At 44.3% G+C, this 27409-nt stretch overlaps 1 protein-coding gene across 2 annotated transcripts in view; it reads right to left on the reverse strand.

The window, feature by feature from the left end:
• si:ch73-337l15.2 (glutathione hydrolase 6) overlaps positions 1 to 27105 on the reverse strand; it is a 66878-nt gene extending 39773 nt beyond the window's left edge. The window contains exon 1 of one of the 2 annotated variants that reach the window (XM_052020580.1): positions 26817 to 27105. The gene's annotated coding sequence lies outside the window, so the exon portion shown is untranslated. The remainder of the gene's footprint in view (positions 1 to 26816) is intronic. The other variant, XM_052020579.1, reaches the window with a different exon arrangement.
• Between the last annotated feature and the right edge of the window lie 304 nt (positions 27106 to 27409).

Below are 27409 nucleotides of genomic sequence, written 5' to 3' on the forward strand. Positions count from 1 at the left end.
GGACAGAGGTGGAACACTCTCCACTCACCTGAATGAATACAGCCTCAACAACTTTCGAGAAGCTCCATGCCATCCAGGTCAACGCAGCCCACTTGATGTCTAATTCCAGAGGGCATGCATTTAAGGTGAGAAGGGGGTAAGTTCAAAGGAGACGTGCGGGGCAAGTTTTTTTTTAACACAGAGAGTAGTGGGTGCATGGAATGCGCTGCCCAGGGTGGCAGTGGAGGCAGATACGATGGGGGCGTTCAAGAGGCTCTTAGATAAGCACATGAATTTGCAGGAAACGGAGGGATATGGACATTGTGTAGGCGGAAGGGATTAGTTTAGTTGGGCATTTAATTCCTAATTTAATTAGTTCGGCACAACATTGTAGGCCAAAGGACCTGTTCCTGTGCTGTACTGTTCTATGTTGACTGACAGATTATCACCCACCCTCAGCATTAATTTGCTGCACCACCACTGCGCTGTGGCTATGTGTTTACCATCTACAAAACGCACTGCTGTTACTCAACCAGGTTACTCCAGTGGTTCTTCCTGAACCTGCAATCTCTACCACCAAGGCAGCAGGCACATGGGAACACCACCACCTCCAGGTTCCCCTCAAAGCTGCACACAATCCTGACTTGCTGCCCTTTCATTGTTGCTGGGTCTGAGTTCTGGAGCTCCCTCCCCAACAGCACTGTGAAAGTATTTGCACCAGAAAGACTGGTTCAAGGAGGTGGCTCACCACCACCTTCTCAAAGGTAACTGCGGACGGGCTATAAATGCTGGTCTTGCCAACAATGCCAAGGCCCCAATAGATAACTAAATGTTAAAAAAAATTGGCACATTTCCATGCTACAAAGGGTGAAAATCATACATCAAAACATGTCGTCATTCAGTGCATCAGCTATAGCAGCCTGCACATGGTGTGGCTGTGTGGGTTGTGGTTCCTGCAACAATACTTCTGAAACCTGTGACCTCTACTATCCACCAGGATGAAGCAAGAGCATGGGTCACTTACCACACAGGAAGCCATTCGGCCCATCGGTTTCATACCAGCTCCTAGCAGAACTATCCCATCAGTACCATTCCCCCTCTCCTTATTCCTGAAGGTTTTTCTCCCTTTGCATAGCCATAATTCCCCCTTTGATTCATTCTGACACTTACCTACACTGGGGCCATTTACAGTGGCCAATTAATGGACCCGCATGTCTTTGGGATGTGGGAGGAAACTGGAGCACCCGGTGGGAAACCCACAGGGTCACAGGGAGAACGTGCAAACTCCACACAGACAGCACTGGAGGTCAGGATCGAACCTGGGTTGCTGGAGGTGTGAGGCAGCTGCACCACTGTGCTGCCCCCTCTCCAAGTTCCCCTCCATTCGAATACAGACCCAGCGGCCAATCCGCATTCACTACCCGGTCAAACTCCCTACTGGACCGCACTGTGGGAGGACATTCACCTTCACAGCCCAGTACTACACACTCTGAGGTGAATAGAGACGGGAAATAACTGCTGACCTTGTCAGTGATACCTACACTGCCCAAACAAATAACTATTTCTTTTCCCAAGTTCATAAGCCGGGCCACTGGAGAGGCATAAGGAAGGATACTACGGTGTGCAAAGCAATCGTATATTTACAGGTGTGTGCTTTAACCCTGACAGTGCGCAGCAAGGGGCCGTACATTATCTACTGGTTCACCCCCCAACCTCTGCCTCCATCCGATGAATTAGTGAGTGAAATCAAATTAAACCGTGCTGACTACAGTCACACATGAAGTTTATTGTTACCATTACTCAGAGAAAGCAGTTTAAAATCCTTATCACCCTGCAAGCAGATTGCCTCCGAGGTTCATATTGCAAATACTAAGTTCATTTTTATCACCTATGTGATGGTATAACACCAGTTGTCATTAGCTTTGCACTGATAAGATTACCGAATTCTCCCCTAATCCCTCATGGGCCGTCAAGATTAGAGAAGCAACAAACACCTAGGATGGTCAACCCTCCAGCATTGCCCCTCTCTTCACAGGGTTTAACTAGTCTTTGTTTTATTGATGCACAAGATGTGGGCATCGCTGGCAGGGGCAGGACTTATCACTCAGAAACAAGTGGCTTGTTGAGCCGTTTCAGAGAACGGGTAAAGTGGTTCCTGTCGCTGTGGGTGGAGGATGACACGAGGGTGCAGTCCGGAAGGTCACTGATTTCCTTCCCCTTTGGGGCATCAGAGGGTTTTTGTTAGTTTCTACGATAAAGCAAATTGGCGCCGGAGCATGGCGACTCACTGCAAGCTGCCCTCTACAGATCAACTCATTACTCTTACTGTAATCGTTCTACACTTTTGAATTTAAACTCCATGTCACTATTACTAATAATGTTCTTTTACCTTGTTGTGACCTTGCAGCTTATTGCACTGCACTTTCTCTATAGCTTTGACACTTTACTCTGTACTGTTACTGTTTTTACCTGTACTACATCAATGCACTCTGTACTAATTCAATGTAACCGCACTGTGTAATGAATTGACCTGTACGAACGGTATGCAAGACAAGTTTTTCACTGTACCTCGGTACAAGTGACAATAATAAACCAATACCGATACCAATACCATTTCCTATTGAGTTTCTTGTTCCAGGTTTATTTAATTAATACATTTTAACTCTCCCGATCGTTAATCCAGCATTCTGCATTACTGGACCAATAATCATTACATTACATTCTGCATTACCAGAACAATTTCTCAGGGAAAGGGAATCAAAAAATAGAAAGCATAGGTTGAAGGTGAGAGGGGAAAGATTTAATAGGGGACCATAAAGCCGTAAAATATAGGAATTAGGCCACTTGGCCCATCAAGTCTGCTCTGCCATTCAGTCATGGCTGATTTTTTTTAACCCCATTCTCCTGCCTTCTCCCTGTAACCTTTAACCCCCTTACCAATCACAAACCTATCAATCTCTTCCTTAAATATACCCAATGACTTGGCCTCCACAGCCCTCTGTGGTGATGAGTTCCACAGATTCTCCACCCTCTGGCTGAAGAAATTCCTCCTCATCTCAGTTCTAAAGTGATGTCCCTTTATTCTGAGGCTGTGCCCTCAGAGCCCAGACTCTCCCACTGATGGAAACATCTTCTCCACATAACACTCTATCCAGGCCTTTCAGTATCCTGTGGGTTTCAATGAGGTCCCCCAGCATCCTTCTGAACTCCCATCAAGTACAGGCCTAGAGACATCAAATGCTGACAGCAGACCTAAGGGGCAACTTCTTCACACAGAGGGTGGTGGGTATATGGAACGAGCTGCCAGAGGAAGTAGTCGAAGCAGGTACATTGACAACACATAAAAGTCATTTGGACGGGTACATGGATAGGAAAGGTTTAAAGGGATATGGGCCAAACGCAAGCAAATGGGACCAGCTTAGATGGGTGTCTTGGTTGGCATGGGCAAGTGTGCTGAAGGGCCTGTTTCTGTGGTGAATTACTCTATGACTTTAATGTGACCACCATACCAACTTCCCCCTAAAGATTACAGGACACTGCTGTAAGAACATGACAGAAAGAACATAAGATCCCGAGTACCCAAAAATCCATTGATTAACACTGGACAAAATCATGGGGCATTATATAAAAAAAACCTGTACATTCTTTGAACACTTTCATCTGTTGGCAAAAATGTTGGCAATGGAATGGTTAGGGCTGGCAATCATCCAATTTTATTCACTTGTTTACTCATCTTTTGGAATCTGGATGGCACTGATCAAGGCCAGCATTTCTTGCCCAAGAATAAGAAGGTGTTGGCCCACACTGGTTTGTAATACTTGTGTGTGACAGGGATAGATGTGTAGAATGTACAAAGTGTGAGGCTGGAACAGGTGAGGGTTTCTCTAAATGTTTGGAGGTCTGGGCTTCACTGGCAAGGGCAACACTTATTGCTCATTCCCAATTGTCCTTAAACCAAGTGGCTTGTTGGAACGTTTCAGAGGTAACTGACAATCAACCATTGGTAATGAGGCATTGAACATAAAAGTCTGTAAGTCATGTTGCAGTGGATAAAATGTTGGTTAGGTCACATTTGGAGTATTGAGTGCAGTTCGGGTCGCCCCATTATAGGAAGGATATGGAGGCTTTGGAGAGGGTGCAGAAGAGGTCTACGTCCCACCCACCAATTGGAGCATAGTTTTTTTTATTCCCACTTTGCGACCCAGAGTGTTCCCCAACCATGAAACGTGAGCAGCCATTCATCAGGATGATTAATCTGTAAAGTGGAGCTGGAGTACACTGCAGCTTAGAGGGCTAATTTATCAGGATAGGTTTCATAAACTTGGTGTGTTTGTTTGAGTACAGAGTGCTGTGGGATGATCCAATTGAGCTGTTTGGAAGATTAATGTAATTCACTAGGGTTGCTGAGAAAAAGAATTTGCACTCTGCAGTCTATTACTCAGGAACTAGTAACAGGCCACTTGGCAAATAGGATTGGGCAGCATGGATTTATAGAGTCACGAAGTACCAAAACAGGCCCATCAGCCCACCACATCCATGCTGACCATCGTACCCATTTATATTAATCCCAATTTTCTTCTTGCATCCCAACCCCCTTGATTTTTTGATCCCATCACCCTCAATGCACTATGTAACATCTGCTGCAGTATGTAACATCTACAAAAGCACCACAGTAAACCACCACAGCACCTCCCAAACCCACCAGCTCTCCCACAGGAGAACGAGGTGTAGGGGAACACCACCACCTATAGGATCCCCTCCAAGTACATCCTGACTTAGAGTCATACAGTCATGCAGCATGGAAACAGACCCTTCGGCCCAGCTGGTCCTTGCCGACCAAGATGCCCATCCACACTAGTTCCCATTTGCCAGCATTTGGCCCATAACCTTCTAAACTTTTCCTGTCCATGTATCTGTCCAACTGTCTTTTAAAAGTTGTTATTGTACCTGCCTCAACCCCTTCCTCTGGCAGTTGATTCCACACATACTGTACATCACCCTTTGTGTAAAAAAGTTATCCCTCAAGTTCCTATTAAATCCCTCTCCTCTCACCTTAAACCTATGCCCTCTAGTTCTGATTCCCTGGGAAAAAGTGCATTCACCCTATCTATGCCCCTCGTGATTCTATACAGCTCTATAAGATCACCTCTCAGTCTCCTATGTTTCAAGAGGTAAACACCTAGCCTGTCCAACCTCTCCCTATAACTCAGTTCCTCAAGTCCTGGCAACATCCTGATAAATCTTTTCTGCACTCTTTCCAGTTTCAGCAATACATATGTCAGGCTGCTGTTTATCAATTACAGCTTGACGTTCAACACCATCATCCCCTCAGTACTAATCAACAAGCTTCAAAACCTGGGCCTCTGTACCTCCCTCTGCAACTGGATCCTTGACTTCCTTATCGGGAGACCACAGTCAGTGCCGATGGGTAGTAACATCTCCTCCTCGCTGACAATCAACACAGGTGCATCTCAAGGATGTGTGCTTAGCCCACTGCTCTACTCTCTCTACACTCATGACTGTGTGGCTAGGCACAACTCAAATGTCATCTATAAATTCGCCGATGACACCACTGTTGTTGGCAGAATATCAGATGATGATGAGGAGGTGTACAGGAGTGAGATAGATCGGCTGGTTGTGTGGTGTCTCAACAACAACCTTGCACTCAACGTCAGCAAGACCAAGGAATTTATTGTGGACTTTGGAAAGGGGAAGTCGGGAGAACACACACCAGTCCTCATTGAGGGGTCAGCAGTGGAAAGGGTGAGCAGCTTCAAGTTCCTGGGCGTCAGCATCTCAGAGGATCTATCCTGGGCCCAACACATTGATGCAATCACGAAGAAGGCATGCCAGTGGCTCTACTTCATTAGGAGTTTGAGGAGATTTGGTATCTCACCAAAGACTCTTGCAAATTTCTGGATGCATCACTGTCTGGTATGGAGGCTCCAATGTGCAGGATCAAAAAAAGGCTGCAGAGGGTTGTAGACTCAGCCAGCTCCATCATGGGCACAACCCTCCCCACCATCAAGAAGGCAGCATCCATCAGTAAGGACCCTCACCACCCACGACATGCCCTCTTCTCGTTACTACCATCGGGAAGGAGGTAGAGGAGCCTGAAGACCCACACTCAACGATTCAGGAACAGCTTCTTCCACTCCGCTATCAGATTTCTGAATGGTCCATTAACCCATGAACACTACCTCATTATTCCACTTTTGTGCTATTTTATTTATTTATTTTTTGGTAACATAGTAATTTTTATGTCTTGCACTTTACTGCTGCTTCAAAACAAATTTCATGACGTATGTCAGTGATAATAAACCTGATTCTGATTTAATAACATATTTCCTATAGCAGGGCAACCTAAACTGAACACAACCCTCCAAGTGCAGAAATAGATCATCGGTCTACTCCTGAAACACATCTCTGTTATTCATCCCTGCCCTCATGAGAGTAAACTCCACACTCTCACCATTCTCCGGGAAGAGGAACTTCTCCCAAATTTCCCATCGGACAGTTGTATATTTATAACCTCCAGTCTGGATTTCCTCATAACTGAAAACATCGCTATCAAACTATTTTGTAATTTTAAAGACCCCTATCAGGTCACCTCTAGAGAGTCCCAGTCTGTTCTTCCCCACTGCTATCACACTCCTGAACCAATCACCTCTTTCACCTCCCCTTCCCAGTGGTGCTGGGACTCTTAACGCTACCTCTCTTGGTTATTCCGTTGTTGACACTTCAGCATTTCTTTCTGCACTACCTCGGTTTGTACCACTGCACCTTTCCATTGTTTTGTGTTCATCGCTGTATTTATTGTGGTATTGATGATTACCATGTACAGTATACTGTTTACTCTGTGAGTTTCATGCAATCATTGCACCCTGGTGTATATGACAATAAACTCAATCAAATCTGAATCTGAATCACCCTAGTTAACCTTTGTGAAAAGTCTACATCTTTACCCAAATCTTTGTACAAAGTCCCACTCAAGCTCTCGGAAGAGTCACAAGCAATAATTATCACCCTAATTGCATCACTGACAGCACAACTCCCTCAGTCACAAGACCATATGTTTCAAAAGCAAATGATGTAGAAAACCGGAAATCTCATAGAAAAACAGAAAATTCTGCAAATACTCAGCAGGCCATATACCATCCGTGGAGAGAGAAAGTAAACACTTTAGGATTAATGATTTCGATCAGAACTCGTTGCTCTCCAAGGCGGCACATCACAACATTGAGAAAACTTTATTATTGTCAATTGGCTCTTGTCTCATACTAAACATCAGACACACACAGCAACAAGTGTTTATATTGCTTGTTCACATTGTAAATTGGTAAATTGGTTTATTATTGTCATATGTACTGAGGTACAGTGAAAAACTTTGTTTTGCATGCCGTCCATACAGATCATTTCATCATATCAGTGCATTGAGGTAGTACAAGGGAAAACAATAACAGAATGTAGAATAAAGTGTCACAGCTACAGAGAGAGTGCAGTGCAGGCAGACAATAAGGTGCAAGGCCATAATAACAAGGTAGCTTGTGAGGTCAAGAGTCCACCTTATCATACTTGGGGACTGTTCAGAGAGAGAGGAGCACACAGGAAACAAAGAAGTAATTGAAAACAAACATAAAAGGAGTTTGTACGTTCTCCCCGTGTCTGCGTGGGTTTCCTCCGGGTGCTCCAGTTTCCTCCCACATTCCAAAGATGTACGGGTTAGGAAGTTGTGGGCATGCTATGTTGACGCCGGAAGCGTGGCGACACTTGCGGGCTGACACTCGGCGCAAAAAGAGACATTTCACTGTGTGTTTCGATGTACATGTGACTAATGAAGATATCATATCTTATCTCATGTTATAACAGTGGGACAGAAACTGTCCTTGAGCCTGAGAGAGTTTATTCGAGAATGAAGTAGGTAAACACTTTAACCACACAAAGTGGTGGAAATCTTTGACACCCTCTCTCCAAAAGGTTATGGAAGCTGAATGGTAACTGGAACTTCAGAGACTGAGTTTGTTACATTTTAGTTTGAACATATAACATAGAACAGTACAGCACAGGAACAGGCCCTTCGGCCCACAATGTTGTGCCGAACCAATTACAGTATGTTAGTAATAAAATGCCCAACTAATCTCTTCTGCCTACACAATGTCCAAATCCTGCCATTTCCCTCACATACATGTGCCTATCTAAGAGCTTCTTGAACACCCCTATCGTATCTACCTCCACCACCACCCCAGGCAGCATATTCCAGGCACCCACCACTCTCAGTGTAAAAAAACTTGCCCTGTACATCTCCTGTGAACTTTGCCCCTCTCATTTTAGATGCATGCCATTTCAACCCTGGGAGAAAGATACTGGCTGTCTACTCTATCTCTGCCTCTATTTTATAAACCTGTATCAGATCTCCCCTCAGCCTCCGCCTCTCCAGAGACAACAGCCCAAGTTTGTCCAACCTATCCTCGTAGCTCATACCCTCTAATCCAGATAGCATCTTGATAAACCTCTTCTGCACCCTCTCCAAAGCTTCCACATGCTTCCTGTAATGGGATGACCAGAACTGAATGCAATACTCCAGATGTGACCTAACTAAAGTTTTATAAAGTTACAGCACAACTTCCTGAATCTTGAACTCAGTGCCTCGACTAATGAAGGCAAGCAGGCCATACACCTTCTTTACCACCCTATCAACCTGTGCAGCTACTTTCAGGTAGCTATGGACTTGGGACCTCAAGATCCCTCTGCTCATCAACACTGTTAAGGGGTGTGCCATCACTGTCCCTTTTACATTTGATCTCCCAGGGTGCAACACTTCACATTTGGCTGAGTTGAGTGAGCCTATCAAGCGAAACAGAGTTATGGCAGGAGTATGGAGAGGAGGTACAATGCACCAATAATCTGACCAAATTCCCCAAACAGACAAGCAGCTGGAAGGTCTCCTTCAACATGTAAGAGATTTAGAGTCATAGAGTAATACAGCACAGATACAGGCACTTCGGCCCACCCAGCTAGTCCCAATTTCCCTCTAAGTCCCGCCCCTCCATGTACCTATCCAAGTGCTTCTTAAATGATACTATTGTACCTGCCTCACCCACTTCCTCTGGCAGCTCGTTCCATACACTCACCACCCTCTGCATGAAAAAGTTGCCTCTCAGGTCCCTTTTAAATTTTTTCCCTCACTCTAAACCCATACCCCCTAGTTTTGGACTCCCCTACCCTGGGGAAAAGACTGTTACCATCCACCTTATCTATGCCTCTCATAATTTTAAACACTTCTATAAGGTCGCCCCTCATTCTCCTACATTCCAAGGAATAAAGACCCAGCCTGGCCAACCTCTCCCTATAACTCAGGCCCTCTGGTCCTTGACAACATCCTCGTAACATCCCTTTCTGCTCTCTTTCCAGTTTAGCCACACCTTTCCTATAACAGGGCAACCAAAACTGTCCACGTACTCCAAGTGTGGCCTCAGCAACAACTCATACAACTGCAACATAATGTCCCAACTCCTACACTCAATGCCCTGACTTTTCTCACATTTCCTTTTCTCACAACTCCTTACAATGCAGAAGGAAGCCACTTGGCCCACTGAGCCTATGCCAGCTCTCAGAGCAATGCCATCAATCCCAGTTCCACATTTATTTCCCTGTAACCTATTCTCTCTTGTCCATTAACTTCCCCCAATTCTCCTATCCCACACTAGGAGTGATTTACAGAAAGATGATGCATTTTGGTAGGTCTAGTAAGAGTAGGATACATATAAGGAATGGCAGTGCCCCAGGGAGGGTCGAAGAACAAAGGAACTTGGTGCTCAAGACCACAGATCTCTGAAGTTGGTAGAACAAGTAGATAAAGTGATGAAGAAGGCATACAAGCCATCATTAACCAGGGCACGGAATATAACAACAGATAGGTCATGGTACTACTTTATAAAATCTTGGTTGTGGCTACAGCTGAAATATTGTGTGCAGGTCTGGCCACCACACTGTAGGAAGGACGTGATTGCACTGGAGAGGGTGCAGAGGAGTTTCACCAGGATGCTGAGAGAGATGGAAAGCTTCAATTATGAGGAAAGACTAGATGGGCTGGGTTTGATTTCTTTGGTGTGGAAGAGAGAGACTTAGGGGTACAAGTACATAGTTTCCTGAAAGTGGTAACACTGGAGACAGGGTGGGGAAGAAAGTGTATGGTATGCTTGCCTTCATCGGCCGTGGCATTGACTATAGGAGTTGGGACATCATGTTACAGTAGTTCAAAGCACTGGTTAGACCAAATGTGGAGTACTGTGTGCAGTTCTGGTACTTTTTTTTTACTCAGAGAGTAGTGAGTGCATGGAATGGGCTGCCAGAAACGGTGGTGGAGGCGGATACGATAGGGTCTTTCAAGAGACTCTTAGATAGGTACATGGAGCTGAGTAAAATAGAGGGCTATGGGTAAGCCTAGTAATTTCTAGGGCAGGGACATGTTTGGCACAGCTTTGTGGGCCAAAGGGCCTGAATTGTGCTGTAATTGTTCTATGTTCTATGTTCTAAATGACGTTCCCTGAATGTGTGGCAGAACAGCACAGAGAGAGCTTATTCTGTCTCTAACTCATGCTGTCCCTCCCCTGGAGCTGTGTGACAAACTGCGTGGGCAGAACTTTACTGTGTATCTAACTGTGCTGCTCCTGACCTGGGAGTCAGAATCAAGTTTATTATCACTGACATACATGGTGAAATTTGTTGTTTTGCGGCAGCAGTACAGTGCAAGACATAAAAATTACTATAAATTACAAAAATAAATAAATAGTGCAAAAGAGGAGTAACGAGGTGATGTTCATGGACCGTTCAGAAATCTGATGGCAGAGGGGAAGAAGCTGTCCCTGAATCATTGAGTGTGGGTCTTCAGGCTCCTGTACCTCCTCCCTGATGGTAGTAACATGAAGGGGGCATGTCCCAGGTGGTGAGGGTCCTTAGTGATGGATGCCACCTTCTTGAGGCACCGCCTCTTGAAGATGTCCTCGATGGTGGGGAGGGTTGTGCCTGTGATGGAGTTGGCTGAGTCTATAACCCTTTGCAGCCTCTTTTGACCCTGCACATTGGAGCCTCCATACCAGGTGGTGATGCAGCCAGTCAGAATGCTCTCCATTGTATATCTGTAGAAATTTGCAAGAGTCTTTGGTGATGTACCAAATCTCAAACTCCTAGTGAAGTAGAGCCACTGGCGTGCCTTCTTCCTGATTGCATCAATGTGTTGGACCCAAGATAGATCCTCTGAGATGTTGACACCCAGGAACTTGAAGCTGCTCACCCTTTCCACTGCTGACCCCTCAATTAGGACTGGTGTGTGTTCTCCCGACTCCCCTTTCCTGAAGTCCACAATCAATTCCTTGGTCTTGCTGATGTTGAGTGCGAGGTTGTTGTCGCGACACCACTCAACCAACCGATCTATCTCACTCCTGTACACCTCCTCGTCGCCTTCTGAGATTCTGCCAACAACAGTGGTGTCATCAGCGAATTTATAGCTGGTGTTTGAGCTGTGCTTAGCCACACAGTCATGAATGTAGAGAGAGTAGAGCAGTGGGCTAAGCACACATCCTTGAGGTGTGCCTGTGTACAACAGGACAGTATAGAGGAAGATTTACTCTGTGTCTAACTTGTACTGTCCCCACCCTTGCAATATTCGACAATGCCACTTCAAGTGCCGGCGCAAGATGATTTGAAACATCATTATAATAGAAAGGTATTGCAGTTTCCAGCACTGAAATGCCTCACTTTGATGAAGATAGGAATTGAACTTGAATTTGACGAAGATACTAATCCTGCTCTCTGAGGAGTATTGACAATCCTTGTTAAATGTCCATGTTATTCCAAGCAGAAGGGAAGTGAGGAAGCACATCTTCAAACAAGGGATGGATTATTTCCCCATAAATGGCCATTTGAGACTAGCACATTCATGTAAGTCAAATATATGAAGTTTCTCATGGAGCTAAGGCAGATGCTCTGCATTCAGACACAGAGCAGCCCCTTTTTAGTACCTGCACATTACTGGCAAGGCCAGCATTTACAACCCATCCTGAATTGCCCCTGTGATGGGCGTGATGAGCCCCCTTCTTACACAGACCCACAGTGCTGTTGGGGAGGGAATTCCAGGATTAACATCCAGCGACAATATATTAATTGGTTTATTATTGTCACATGTACCGAGGTACAGTGAAAAACTTTGCTTTGTATACCATTCATTTGGATCATTTCATTACAACATTGCATTGAGGTAGTACAAGGGAAAACAATAACAGAATACAGAATAAAGTGTTACAGTTACAGAGAAAGTGCAGTTCAGGGAGACAATAAGGTGCAAGGCCATAACAAGGTAGATTGTGAGGTCAAGAGTCCATCTTATTGTACTAGGGGGCCATTCAACAGTCTTATAACAGCAGGATAGAAGCTGTCCTTGAGCCTGGTGGTACGTGCTTTCAGGCTTTTGTATCTTCTGCCCGATGGGGGGGGGGGGAAGAGAGAGAATGTCTGGGGTGGGTGGGGTCTTTGATTATGTGGGCAACTTTTCCGAGGCAGCAAGAAGTATAGACAAAGTCCATGGAGGGGAGGCTGGTTTTCATGATGTGCTGAGCTGTGGCCACAACTCTCTGCAGTTTTTTGCAGTCTTGGGCAGAGCAGTTGCCATAAATTTCTCCTTGGAAATGCACTCTCTACGCCTTCATCTCACAGTTTGTTTATCATTTCCTAGCCAGAATCGTTTCTATCTGGTTTGGTGTCTTGTTCCTCGTGCTACTAAATTGGTTTATTATTGTCCAAGATAGAGTGAAAAACTTTGTTTTCCATGCCATCCATACAGATCATTTCATCAAGGTAGTACAAAAGAAAACAGTAACAGAATGCAGAATAAAAAGTTGCAGTTACAGAGAAAGTGCAGTGCAGGCAGACAATAAGGTGCAAGGTCATAACGAGGTGGATAATTGACAATGCGGAGAGTGCACATGATGGAGTGAATAAGGACAAGGAGTTTGACAACCAGGCTTAAGGTATTGGCTAACGAGCCAGAACATGATGAGAATTTTGACCTTAAACTCAGACAATGGGATGCACTGTTTGGAAGAGTAGTGGAGATTCTTCAAAAGGAGAAATAAGACCATAAGACAAAGGAGCAGAAGTCCGCCATTCAGCCCATCGAGTCTGCTCCGCCATTCTATCATGATCTGATCCATTCTCCCATTTAGCCCCACTCCCCTCCCTTCTCACCATAACCTTTGATGCCCTGGCTACTCAGATACCTATCAATCTCTGCCTTAAATACACCCAATGACTTTGCCTCCACAGCCACCCGAGGCAACAAATTCCACAGATTCACCACTCTCTGACTAAAGAAATTTCTCCGCATCTCTGTTCTGAATGGGTGCCCTTCAATCCTGAAGTCATGCCCCCTTGTACTAGACTCTCCTACCATGGGAAACAACTTCGCCACATCTACTCTGTCCAGGCCTTTTAACATTCGAAATGTTTGTATGAGGTCCCCCTTCATTCTTCTGATCTCCAAGGAGTACAGCCCAAGAGCCGTCAAACATTCCTCATATGTTAACCCTCTCATTCCTGGAATCATTCTAGTGAATCTCCTCTGAACCCTCTCCAACATCAGCACATCCTTTCTTAAACAAGGAGCCCAAAACTGTACACAGTACTCCACGTGAGGTCTTACCAATGCCTTATAGAGCCTCAACATCACATTCCTGCTCTTATATTCTATTCCTCTAGAAATAAATGCCAAAATTGCATTCGCCTTCTTCACCACCGACTCAACCTGGAGGTTAACTTTTAGGGTATCCTGCACGTGGCAAATGGATAGATACCATTCAGAAAGAAATTACATGAGGGCAGAGGAGTGAGACCAATTGATGCCTCAGGGGAGTTATAGAAAGATACGGCACAGAAACAGGCCCTTTGGCCCACTGAGTCCGTGCTGACCATCAACCACCTATTTACACTTATCCTGCATTAATCCCTTTATTATTCTCCCCACATTCTCATCAACTCCCCCCCAGATTCTACCCCTCACCTACACAGTAGGGACAATTTACAGTGGCAAATCATCCTACCAATCCGCATGTCTTTGGGATGTGGGAGGAAACTGGAACACCTGGAGGAAACCCATGGGGGTCACAGGGAGAACATGAAATCGCCACACAGACGGCTTCTGAGGTCAGGATCGAACCTGGGTCTCGGGCGCTGTGAGGCGATGGCTCTCCTCCCTGCACAAATTTGCCACAGACTCGTGGGCACATGGATAAAAAGTTAGAGGAAAAGTTAGTGGGAGAATTAAATTGCTGTGTGAGTCAGCATAGACTTGAAGGACCAAATAGCCTCCTTCTATGTCTTAAGGGAAGATGGTAATATGCAGTGAGAGACAAATGACCCCTTCAGTGCTGTGCAATTCCACAAATAAATATTCAATCCATCGGTTCAGCTTGTTCCCTATTTCAGGAACAATTCAATCTTTTTTTACATCAAGAACAAACTTTATGCATCATAAAGAAAATACATAAAAGAAGAATACAGAGCAAAGCCCTTTACATCTTAGTGCCATTCAGTGTTGCTGTTTCCATACATGGTAGTGTTTGTACATCTTTCTTTTGTACATCTTTCTTTTGTACATAGCACCATTGCCACTCAGTGGCCCCTGGGGTGATTCACCCTTCTGTTGTTTGAGGAGCTCCTCTGTCGGATCCAGCCCCTCAGTGCCCAGTAGCTGAAGGAGCCCAGAATGTGGTCCTTCCCCACAGAACCTTTGCATTGGCTGCACCGAGCTTCAGTGCGTCCCTCAGCACAGACTCCTGCAGCCGGGACTGTGTCAGTCAGCAGCGTTTCCTTACAAACATCTCGCTGAGCTGGGAGACCAACAGGTTTCGGGCAGGCCAAAGGGCGTCTTTCACTGAGCTGATGATCTTCCAGCAGCACTTGATGTCTGTCTGTGTGTCCCCCTGGGAACAGCCTGCAGATCAGAGAGTCCTCTGTTAAACGTGACACGGACCCTTGCATCCTTCTCCACACCATCTTAACTAATCCAGTCTGTGAAGAGGTGGGTGACCATCTCCTCCCCACTGCAGCTGTGTTTGACATTGTTGTGAGAAACTTAGAAAAGCACTGGCTATCCATCTAAAACAGCTGAGCAAAGTCAAAGTCGAGTTTATGGTCGAATGCACAAGTCCATGTGTGCACAGGTGCAATGAAAAACTTACTTGCAGAGACACCACAGGCACAGAGCATTGTATAAACAGAATTCACAAGAAAAGCATAAATTAAACATAAATTATACACAATTTTTACAAGGAAGAACACAATTAGAACAAAAAAAAGTTTAAGGTGAGAGGGGAGAGATTTAATAAGAACCTGAGGGGCAACTTCCTCACCCAGAGGGTGGTCAGTATATGGAATGAGCTGCCAGAGGAAGTGGGTGAGGCAGGTACATTAACAACATCTAAAAAGACACTTAGACAGGTACATCGATAGGAAAGGTTTAGAGGGATATGGGCCAAACATGGGCAAATGGGACTAGCTTAGATGGGCACCTTGGTCAACATGGACGAGTTGGGCTGAAGGGCCTGTTTCCATGATGTACAACTATGACTCACATTTGCCTCCACTGTGGTCACTGTGTTTCAAAAACAGGATTAGGTTTGAGAGTCAAGGGGTGCAAGTTGTGTCTTTGCTTTTTGTTTAAAAGAAATAAACATTGTTCAGGAAACTCAATTCGACTGAAGGAGCTGAACAGAAGACAAAGGTCCCTCCACAATGCTTTTCACCACCTCAGGCGATCCCAATTTACTTCACACCCAATGAAATGGCTCCGAAGAGTTGTCAGTGCTTTTTTTTAAAATTTATTTTTAAGGATCTGGGCATTGTCAGCAAAACCAGCATGTCTTCCCCATCCCTACTATCCTTTGAGAAGGTGCTAGTGAGCCATCTTCTTCCATTGCTGCATTCCTTCTGATGAAAGTGCTCCCACAGTGCTGTTGGGCAGGGAGTTTCTCAGCGAGACAAGTTTTTTTTTTAAAAACATAGAGAGTGGTAGGTGTCTGGAATGTGTAGAGAACAGTTGAGTGATAGTTTTAGGAAACAGGTACTTATTTCCCAAGTCTATAACACCGATTCAGTTCCCCAACTCAACCAGCTAAAACAAAAGCCATCCAACATGTGACTCACTCGTCCCCATGTTAAATAATGCCCTTGTTTCAGCTGGCCCAGGGATGCTCCACACCAATGCCAATGATGGCTTTAGTGATGGGTACAGTGGTGGTACAGTCACTAGTACTAGTAACCCAGAACAACCTGAAACCCAAGCTCAAATCCCACCAAGACAACTGTGGAATTTATATTCAGCTAATAATTTGGAATTAAAAAATAACTTTGTTAATTAGCAACAATGACTACGAAACCACAGGATTGTTGTAAAGACCCTTTGGATTCAGAGGAGGAAACATGCTGCCCTTACCCGGTCTGGCCTACATGTGACCTCAGACCCACCACTGTGGTGGCTCATAAATGCCCTCTGAAATGTTCAAGGGCAATTTGGGATGGGCAATAATAAATGCTAGCCTTACTAGAGACATCAAACCTTTCCCTCAATGTCAGCAAAATGAAGGAGATGGTCACTGATTCTGGAAGCAGGGTGGAGTACACACCAATGGTACCGAGGTAGAGATGGTTCAGAGCTTCAAGTTGCTTAGGTGTAAACATCACCAACAATTTGTCCTGGATCAACCATGTAGACACCATGGCCAAGAAAGTACACCATCACCTCTACTTCCTCAGAAGGCTATGGAAATTAGGCATGTCCCCAATGATTTACGATTTTAACAGATGCACCATAGAAAGCATCCCACCCAGGTACATCACAGCTTGACATGGCTACTGCTCTGCCCAAGTCCGCAAGAAATTGCAGAGAGTTGTGAACCCAGCCCAGTCAATCGTGCAAACCAGCCTGTCCTCCATGGACTTCATCTATACTTCCTTGGAAAAGCAGAACACATAATCAAAGACCCCACCCACCCCGGTCATTCTCTCTTCTCCCCTCTCCCATCAGGCAAAAGATATAAAAGCTTGAGAGCATGTACCACAAGCTCAAGGACAGCTTCTATCCCACTATTATCAGACTCTTGAATGGACTTCTCATATGCTAAAGATGAACTCTTGATCGCCCAATCTATCATGTAGTGGCCCTTGAACTTTGTCTACCTGCACTGCACTTTCTCTGTAACTGTAACACAATATTCTGCATTCTGTTTTTCTTTTGCACTACCTTGATATACTTACATATAGAATGATCTGACTGAATGGCATGCAGACAAAAGTACTGATACTTAGATCCCAGATAAATTTTAAAAATAGGACAGCTTGGTGATACAGTCACAGCTATCTCACCTGCGTCTCACCCACTCACTCCAGCCAAACTACGAAGCTCACTACAAACGGACAGAGACGGCAAATGCAAACCTTTGTCCTTAACGTTGCAGCGATAGAGATACGCTGTGGGGTATGCAAATATCTGCAAACAGGCAACAACATTAATCAAAATGTCATTACATAGAGGACCACAGATATCTCGGTGAATTACAATGCAGTAATCCAATTGAGTGGTTTAGATAATCCTATAAACCGGCCAAGCAAGGATATTGCAGTTCACAAATGCTGTCTCCACCAGTGAAACAGTGCGTTCATATTCACCGAGAGTCACTTGCCAGGGGAGTCTGTAAAGCACAGGATTGTAAACGTTATTTTGTTTACAATTCTTGGCTTATTGTGTGTTTATTATTCATTATTATTTCAAAGAGTTAAGATTAAAGTGAAAGGTGTTTAAATGAAGCATGGTTTTGATCAAGTAAATAAGAAGAAAGCGTTTTCACTGACACGAAGACACCAATTTAATATAATTGGCATAGAACTAGGTGCAAGATAAGGAGATCTCAGAAACGACAGGAGATTACAGAGCTAGGGTCGGTGAGACCAGAGGGATTTGAACACATGGATAAAATTATAAATTGAAGGTCAATAATACAGAAAATTCTGGAAATACTCAGGTCAGAGAAGGAAATAAAGTTAATATTTCAGGTTGATGACCTTTCAACAGAACTTCTATGGGATGATCAAACCAAAGCATTTTCTTTCTCTCACTCTAACTGCTGACTGACCAGATGAGCACTTCCTGTATTCAGTTTTTATTTCAGCATTAAAGACACAACATACACAAGAAAAATATAAATTATTCAAAATTGTAAAGGAAAGAACACAAATTTTTAAAAAAAAAGTCCACTGTAGTGCAAAGTGATCAAAGTGGTCATGGTGTTGCTAAACTGCAGTGATTAGGGTTGTGCCGGTTGGTTCAAGGACCAAATGGTTGAAGGGAAGTAGGTTCTTGAACCTGGTGGTGTGGGACTTCAGGCTTCTGTCCCTCCTGCCCAATGGAAGCTGCGAGAAGATGGCATGGCCTGGATGGTGGGGATCTTTGATGGTGGATGTTGCCTTCTTGAGGCAGCACCTCCTGTAGATACTCCCGATGGTGGGGAGGGACGTGTCCGTGATGTATCGGACAGAGTCCACTACTCTCTGCAGCTTCTTGTGATCCTGCACATTTGAATTGCTGTATCAGACCATGATGCACCCAGTCAGGATAACGTAAACAGTACATTTGTAGAATTTTGTTAGAGTGTTCTGTGACATGTCAAATCTCCTCCTCCTCTTCTCCGCCAGTTCCCACAGACCTCAATTCCCTGATCCTTGACAAATTTATCTGTTTCTTCTTTAAATACCCCCAGTGATCTAGAAGTGTTTGATGGAGCAGGTGTGCAAGCGAGATGGTCTACCGGTTTTGCTTGACCTCCTTAAGACTCAATGAGACACAAGTTGCTCAGTCTATCCCTGACACACTTTCTACATTTTAAATGGTCACAGGCCAGGAATTACCATGAGTCAACCGACACGCAACACTTTTTCCTCAAGAAAGTTTGAGGTCGTGCTTCAAGCATCTTTCTCCTCCAGAAAATCTCTTGCTGTGGCAGAGCTCAGAATGGAAAGCCTGTTTCGGGAGTCTGGATGATGTGGCCAGCCCACTGGAGTTGGTTGAGCATGATCGGAGCCTCAGTCCTGCGGATGTTGTCCTGGAAGAGGGCGCGGGTGTTGTTTCATCCATCCTGCCAAGGGATTTTGTGGAGGCAATGTTGGTGGCATCTTACCAATGCTTGTTGTAATTTTTTTTAGTTCATTAAGGATTTGGGCTTTGCAAGCAATGCCAGCATTTATTGCCCACCCCTAAATGCCCTCGAGAAGGAGGTGCTGAGGGACCTTGTTCAGCCACTGGTGGCAGTCGGTGCCTGGAACTTTTACTTGCCACTTACAAGCCCATGCCTGAATATTGCCCAGGATTTGCTGCTCTTTGTGCTAATAGGTTGCAAAAGGAATAATCATCAGGGTAGAACAACTCTTCTGACCTTAAAAGTGAAGGAAGGTCATAGAGCAATAAAACATGGATACAGGCCTTTCAGCCCAACCAGTCCATGCTCACCACAGTGCCCACCCAGCTAGTCCCAATTTCCTGCATTCGGTCCATGTGCCTCTAAGCCCCACCCCTCCATGTACCCATCCAAGTGCTTCTTAAACAATACTATTGTACCTGCCTCAGCCACTTCCTGTGGCAGCTCATTCCATATACGCAACGCCTTCTGCGTGAAAAAGTTGCCCCTCAGGTCCCTCTTAAATCTTTCCCCTCTCACCCTGAACCTATGCTTCCTAGTTTTGGACTCCCCTACCCTGGAGAAAGACCTCTCCTAATTCTAAACATTTCTACAAGGTCACCCCTCATTCTCCTACGTTCCAAGGAATAAAGACCTAGCCTGGCCAACCTCTCCCTATAACTCAGGCTTTTGAGTCCTGGCAACATCTTCGTAAAACTTTTCTGCACTCTTTCCAGTTTAACTGTCTTTCCTATAACAGGGTGACCAAAACTCTACACAGTACTCCAAGTGCGCCCTCACCGATGAAGGCCAGTGTGCTAAGCACCCTTTTCACCACCTTGTCTACCTGTGATGCTGTGTTCAGTGAACTATACACTTGTACTCCTAGGTCCCTCTGTTCCGTTACACTCCCCAGTGCCCTACCATTCATAGTACAAGTCCTACGCTGGTTTGACTTTCTAAAATGCATCACCTCACACTTATCTGTATTGAAGTCCATTTTCCACTCCTTGGCCCATTTCCCTAATTGATTAAGATCCTCTTGTAATCTACGATAACCTTCTTCACTATCAACGACTTCTCCTAATCTTGTGTCATCTGGAAACTTACTGATCTTGTGCATTTGTATCCAAATAATTTATATAAATAACAAAGGCCCCAACACCGACCCCTGTGGTATATTGGTCTATTGATCCTGCCAATTGATTTTGCGTAGGCAACACTGGTGGTATTTCACTGGTGCTCTAAGGTACCTACTGTAAGCTGTCCATTCCATTAATGTATTTAGGAGGGCTAACATCATTGCTACTCAGTAGACCATGACCTTGAAGTCTGGTTTAAGGTCTTGGTCATCAATATCATTTTTCATCCTCAGGCTATCAAAGGTATTAGAGGCAACAATGAAGTTTCCACAAGGTCTGCTCTTGCAACGTGGATTCCAAGCTATGGGAAGAGACCACAGTGCTTAGGATCTCTTAAGGGACCTTGACTGTCAGGATTGGTGTTGGGAAGGAGGTGGGGGGGGGGGGGTGGGGTGGGGGGTGAAGTTGGTGAAGGAGGTTTGTCCTCCAGCTGTTTAGACCCATCGTCCTGTATACTTGTGAAGGAACCAACGATGGCTTGGAGCTCAACATCCATGTATTGTCACTCTGCTGTGCCACTGGCACACAATATTCATGAGGCATACACTGCAACCCTGGAAGAAATGGACAAAGCTAAGGTGGGATACTACTCAAACCTTGACCAATCCCTAATCCAGCTTCCAATGGGCAATAAGGTAATTCAATGCCGGAGTTGGAAAGGACAGAGACCACTAGAATGGTATAACAGGTAGGGAAGTATTAAGAAAAGCTAACTCCACTGTAGTCCTATTCCCAATGAGACTCAAGTCCAAGATGTCATGGTAACACACTTGGACCAAAAACCGATGCCTTCTAAGTTACCTCATCACCTGAGCAAGGCATTTCAAGGATCTCCTGAATGTCCATAGCACTCGCACCATGACAGGAACCATAACTGTTGGACCAACCACTACCTAATCCTTCTTGTTATCTCCATCAACCTAGTTCCAAAATAGTGTAGGCAAGAGGAACACTGTTGCAAGAAAATCAATGTAAAGAAAACTCATCTGAAAGGTTATCATAACTCCCAACAAGCAGGAGGTTCAGACTGTCCACAGCCTGAAGACCATGATAATTAGATCCTGCAAAAAGATTCCTGGTTTCTCTATCATCAGTCAACACTAGTTTGACAAGAATGACCTGGAGGTCCAGGAGCTTAGAGATCACACCTGTAATCTGTTCTTCGACTGAAAGTACATTGCATGGAAAAAGATCTACAGCATCAGAAGGCCAGTCCACAAAACAACTCTTGGCCATAAGAGCTGGCGACTACAATGGTTTTGGATTCTTTCTGGCCCAAACACCCAGTCTGCCAAGAGCTTAGAACAGAAGAGGGCTGATCACGGACAATGAGATAGTCTGTGGAATTTGACTTTAACCTTGACCAATCCCTAATACAACTTCCAATGGGAAAGCTAATTCAATGCTGGAATTGGAAAGGACAGAATGATGTGAAAATTGTTGTTTTGTGGCAACAGTACAGTTCAAAGACATAAAAATCTATAAATCACAAAGATAAATAAATAGTGCAAAAAAAAGGAATAATTAGATAGTGTTCATGGATCGCTCAGAAATCTGATGATGGAGGGGAAGAAGCTATTCCTGGATCATTGAGGCTCTTCAAGCTCCTGTACCTCCTCCCTGATGATAGTAATGAGAAGAGGGCATGTCCCGGATGATGAGGGTCCTTAGTGATGGATGCTGCCTTCTTGAGGCACTGCCTCTTGAAGAAGTCCTCGATGGTGGGGAGGGTTGTGTCCGTGATGGAGCTGGCCGAGTCTACAACCCTCTGCAGCCTCTTGCGATCCTGTGCACTCAAGAATCCATCTAGGCTGTGATCTGGAATGGAGCTACGGAATACAGTCAAGGACTTTTGTGTCAAATACTCTGGGTCAAAAGGCAGGTTGAGAGATTTACAAAGTGCTTCTGAAAGGTACTGACTGTCTCATTGTCCATGATCAGCTCTCTTCTGTTCTCAGCTCTTGGCAGGAGGGGTCCTTGGGAGTTTGGGCCGCAGAAGAATCCTCGAGGGCAAGTAAACCGTGGTCCTCAATTTATTCACCACAGACCTGATTCTAGTGTAGGCTGGGGTGAAGCAAGGCTGTGACATCACACCAAGAAAACTGGTCAATGTTTGCCACCTCTACTTCAGAATCAAGATCACTCTGACCCTGCACAGTGGGCTGGCAGTTTGTGTGGTTTTCAGACTAGGGCAGACACGCTTTGATTTGTTTTGCTTGTCATCATCCTTTTCATCCACAACCGTGTTTACTCTTCAAATATCATCTATATTTCCCCTTTAGACTCAAAGTTGAGTCGATTGTCACATGCACAAGTCCATGTGTGCACAGGTGCAATGAAAAACTTACTTGCAGCAACATCACAGGCACATAGCATCAGATAAGTAGCATTCACGAGAAAAACAAATTATACACAATTTTTATAAGAAGAACAGTTAGAACAAAAAAAAAACGAAGTCCACTTTTATTGCAAAGTGGTCATAGTGTTGCTAAACTGTAGTGATTAGTGTTTTCAAGAACTGAATGGTTGAAGGGAAATAGCTGTTCTTGAACCCGGTGGTGTGGCACTTCAGGCTTCTGTACGTCCTGCCCGATGGTAGCTATGAGAAGATGCATGGCCTGGATTGTGGGGATCTTTGATGATTGATGTTGCTTCTTGAGGCAGCGCCTCCTGCAGATACTACTCATGGTGGGGACGGATGTGCTCATGAAGTATTGGGCTGAGTCCACTGCTCTCTGTATTTTCTTACATTCTTTACGCATTCAAATTGCCGTCCCAGACCGTGATGCAACCAGTCAGAATACTTTCAACAGTACACTGCAGACGTTTGTTAGAGTGTTCGATGACAGGCCGAACCTCCTTAATGTCCTAAGAAAGTAAAAACACTGGCGCACTTTCCTTATGTTTGTATCCAGTTCATCCGATATGTTAATGCCCAGGAATTTAAAGCTGCTAACTCTCTCCACCACTGATCCCCCAATGTAGACTGGCGCATGTTCACCCTCCTTCCCCTTCCCGAAGTCAACAATCAGTTCTTTAGTTTTGCTGACTTTGAGAGAGAGGTCGTTTTCACAGCACCACTCAGCCAGGTGACCTATCTCACTCCAATAGGCTGACTTAGAGCACTTGTTTACAAAGGCCAGCTTTCATCATACGTATCCCAAACATAGCAATGTACATCAGGAAGGAGGTGGTAGCAATAGAGGGAGTGCAGAAGAGATTCAGGAAGGAAATGATAATAAAGAAAGTGCAGAACAGACTTTCCAGGATGTTATCTGGAATGGAGGGCTGCAGACATTGAACAGGCTGGGTTTATTCTCACGGTAACATAGGAGACTCAGGGATTACCTTAGAGGTTTAGAACATTATGAGGAGCATAGATAGGATAGATAGAGTCTTTTTCCCAGGGCAGGGAGTCTAGAGCTAGAGGTCACAGGTTTAACGAGAGAAGGTAGAAACTTAAGGATATGAGGGGCAAGTTTTTCCATACAGAGGGTGGTGGTAATCTGGAACAAGCTGCCAGAGGAGGTGGTGGAGGCAGATACAATTACAGTGGCGATGGGAAAGGCACAGAGGGACACAGACCTAATGCAGGCAAATGTAGATAGACAGCACGGTCAGCCACAGGGGCCCACTTCTGAGCTGCGATTCCACGACTTGTGTTCCTCCAGCCTGAAAAGATGCTGCCAGATCTGGACAAGTGGGCTTCTTGTGACAGAAGAGGTGAAGTTTTAAACAAAGAGCTGCTTAATTACTTGAAAAAAGGATCCATCCAATTAACCCTCTAGTTCCCATATATCCGTCAATGAGTCTACAACAGATGCAGACCTGAAATTAGGAAATCTTTCAATGGTGGAGGACTCTGGTATGCATTGTTTCAAGGTAACTTTTGCCACCCAAGTCTGCTACATCAACCTCATGTATGAATAAATAATATCTTAGCCTCCTACTGAAGCTAATTTACAGACTCCTCACGTTATAAATAACCAACAGGTTTACAATCCTGTCATAAATGGAGTCAAGCACAGGCCAGCCTAGAATTCATTGCTTTCTTTTTCACTCTTTACTAGTTTTCAAATTAATACAGATTACTATATAACATCAATGTTTGTACATGTAATACAAAGAGATCAGGAGGACAATCATGGCATAGATAATCATAAAGAACAATAAGATATTAAAAAATCTGTAGATCCGACAATCTCTTAGTAAATGAATATAATATAAAAGAAAGGAAAGAAAAAGATTATATAAATTAAAAAAGGAAAGGAAAAAGCCCAAATCAATGAGAAAAATTATAAACAGAAAAATTTAAAAAAAAAACAACCAAAAAGAAGAATGAACTAAAATTTCTCAGTAGAAACAGAGCAATATTATGCCGTCAATTCCATTCCTCTAAGTTGGAAAGTTATTGAAGGGGGATCTACATCATGTGAAAATATTGAATAAATGGACTCCAAATTTAAGTGAAGGATCAACAGTACCACTCAAGAATCCATTCCTTAAAAATGTTCCAACATAGTGGGAGTAGAAAATAAATTTAAGATATATTTCACAGGGAACAGTGAAATGCAGAAAAGTGAAAAATATATTAAAATGTTAAAAACCTTACCCACAAATATCACCTGGAGTAACAAACAGGGAGTTGGGAGCTTGGTGTATAAGCAGTGCCACCTTGTGCTGGGAGGTCTAAAGGACCAGCATAATGGGCAATTTAGTTTTAAACTTCAAGCTTGAAAGCGCAATGCACATAGTGACATCCAATCACAATGGAAATTATAAATTAGTGAACAATTAAGTATAACAAAGATGGAACTATAAGCAGATTTAAGAAGCTTCATATTTAGAAAGACAAATGTTAGACATGCTATGAATCAGGACATTTTCTGAGGCAATTAATATTCCACGCTAAATAACATTTAGAATCCCCCAATACTTTCAGAAGTGGTAATAATATTCTTAACCCAACATAATTAATAAAATTCCCTTTGATCCACTTTAGCATGGATGTCACAGATTTATCAAAATAAATCAGCTGATTTAAGTGACTATTCGGTGCATCGACATATAATTGCTGTTACAGAAGGCTTTATTTTTGATGTAGCATTAATATTTCTCCATTCACAATAAGTAAGAGATATCGTAGCATAGTGGCAGGGCAAATAATGCACAATGAGGCTGCACAGGGTTTTTGATAGGGATTTTTGATTTTGACTGTCTTGCTAAAGAAAGGACTTCTATTTGTGCAGTCCTTCAGAGTGTTCCAAAATATTTTGCAACTAGAAAAAATATTTTTTAAAGAATATTCTAAAGCAATGAAATGCTTCAGCCAATTTGCAAACAGCAAGATAGGTTTGAAGGATAAATATTGGACTGGGAGGGGAGGACTTTGCATGGACAGAGGCCATAGGATCATTTACACTCACTCATGAAGCTTTATGCCTCATCCATATAAGTAGCACAGCGAAGAGTGTAGCCTGCCACAAGAAATATCAGCCTTGCTTATCTGCAGAACTCTCTGCTTTTTTGTCGATGATAACAGAAAAAGTATCCTTGAAAAAAATTTGTTTTAATATTTTTATGCCAATAAAACTCTGCATAGACAAGATATTTTATATTGTCAACTTTGCATTTTGCTTTTAAGAAAGTGATTTTCAAAATGTGGATATTGTCAATAGCTTACAGATCAAATGCGTTTGTTTGTGGACACACAAAAGGCAGTGACTTGACTGAATATCTAGGTGGGGGAGGAGGACTAGAAAGAATCCTAGATTTATATAAAGGTGCAGCAGTGAATGACCTCAAATGTGTTACTTATTGTCATTACCAATATTTCATATTTTCCTACAACATAGGAAGCCATTTGGCCCAGTGATCAGTCCCTTTCCTCCAATTATATCTCTGTAACTTACCCTCTCCCACATTGCCTTCAACTGCATGCTGAGAGTAAAGTGCGTACCACCAGGCTCAAGGACAGCTTTTATCCCACTGTTATAAGACTATTGAACAGTTCCCTAGTAAGATAAGATGGACTCTTAACCTCACAATCTACCTCATTATGGCCTTGCACCTTATTGCCTGCCCGCACTCTCTGTAGCTGTGACACTTTATCCTGCATTCCATTGTTGTTTTACCTTGTACTACCTCAATGCGCTGTGTAATGAATAGATCTGAATGAACAAGTTTTTCACTGTACCTCGCTACAAGTGACAATAACAAACTAATTCCAAGGGAGATAGGCAGTATAAAGAGGCAAGGAGGGGTGAGGCAAGAGCTCTACTATTTCAGTCCAGATAAAGGGCCTTGGCCCAAAACGTCGACTGTCCATTCCCCTCCACAGATGCTGCCTGACCGGCTGAGTTCCTCCAGCAAGTTTGGTTTTTGCTCTAGATTCCACCAACTGCCGTTTTTTTTGTCTCCAATTTAAATTTCCTAGCAATTTCCTTGTTTGGTTATTTCAGGGACGAATACTTACGAGTGCAGATAAATGGACACTTCCTTCTCCTCCTCGTCGTCCTCCTCACTCCAGTCCTTGGCCCGGACCCGCTGGTAACGTGCCCCCGAAGCCCAACTCTTCGCTCCGAACGCCATCTGAAGCCTGAGCTCTTGTTAGCTCCTACCCCGGGTTCCTCAGTTCGTCTCCCCTCGGTTAACAAACTTTCTGACGGCGTTGGGCGGCTCCAACAGGTGAGACAGGCCGCACCTGTACCAGAAGGACAAGTCGCCCCGTCCCCTGGATACCGCATCACACTCGCCCCTTACCATGGATATCACATAACACTCGCCGCTGAGGCTGAGCCGAACCGCCCCGCCGCCTGCATATCTCATAACCCCGCCCCTTCATTGAAACTGCCAAGACCCGCCCCGTCACCTGGATACTGCATTGCCCCGGATACAGTCTGACAACAACCACCACCCTGTCCCAACTCGTCCCGTCACCTGGATATTCTATCACTCCTCCTCGCCCTGTAGCCTGAATACTACATTGCCCAAGATCAAGATGACCAATCAGAACAATGATGGGACACAAGATAAACTGCCGGAGGGACTCAGCGGGTCGAACAGCAT

The sequence above is a fragment of the Pristis pectinata genome, chromosome 7, assembly GCF_009764475.1.
Source record: "Pristis pectinata isolate sPriPec2 chromosome 7, sPriPec2.1.pri, whole genome shotgun sequence".
Lineage (NCBI taxonomy): Eukaryota > Metazoa > Chordata > Chondrichthyes > Rhinopristiformes > Pristidae > Pristis > Pristis pectinata.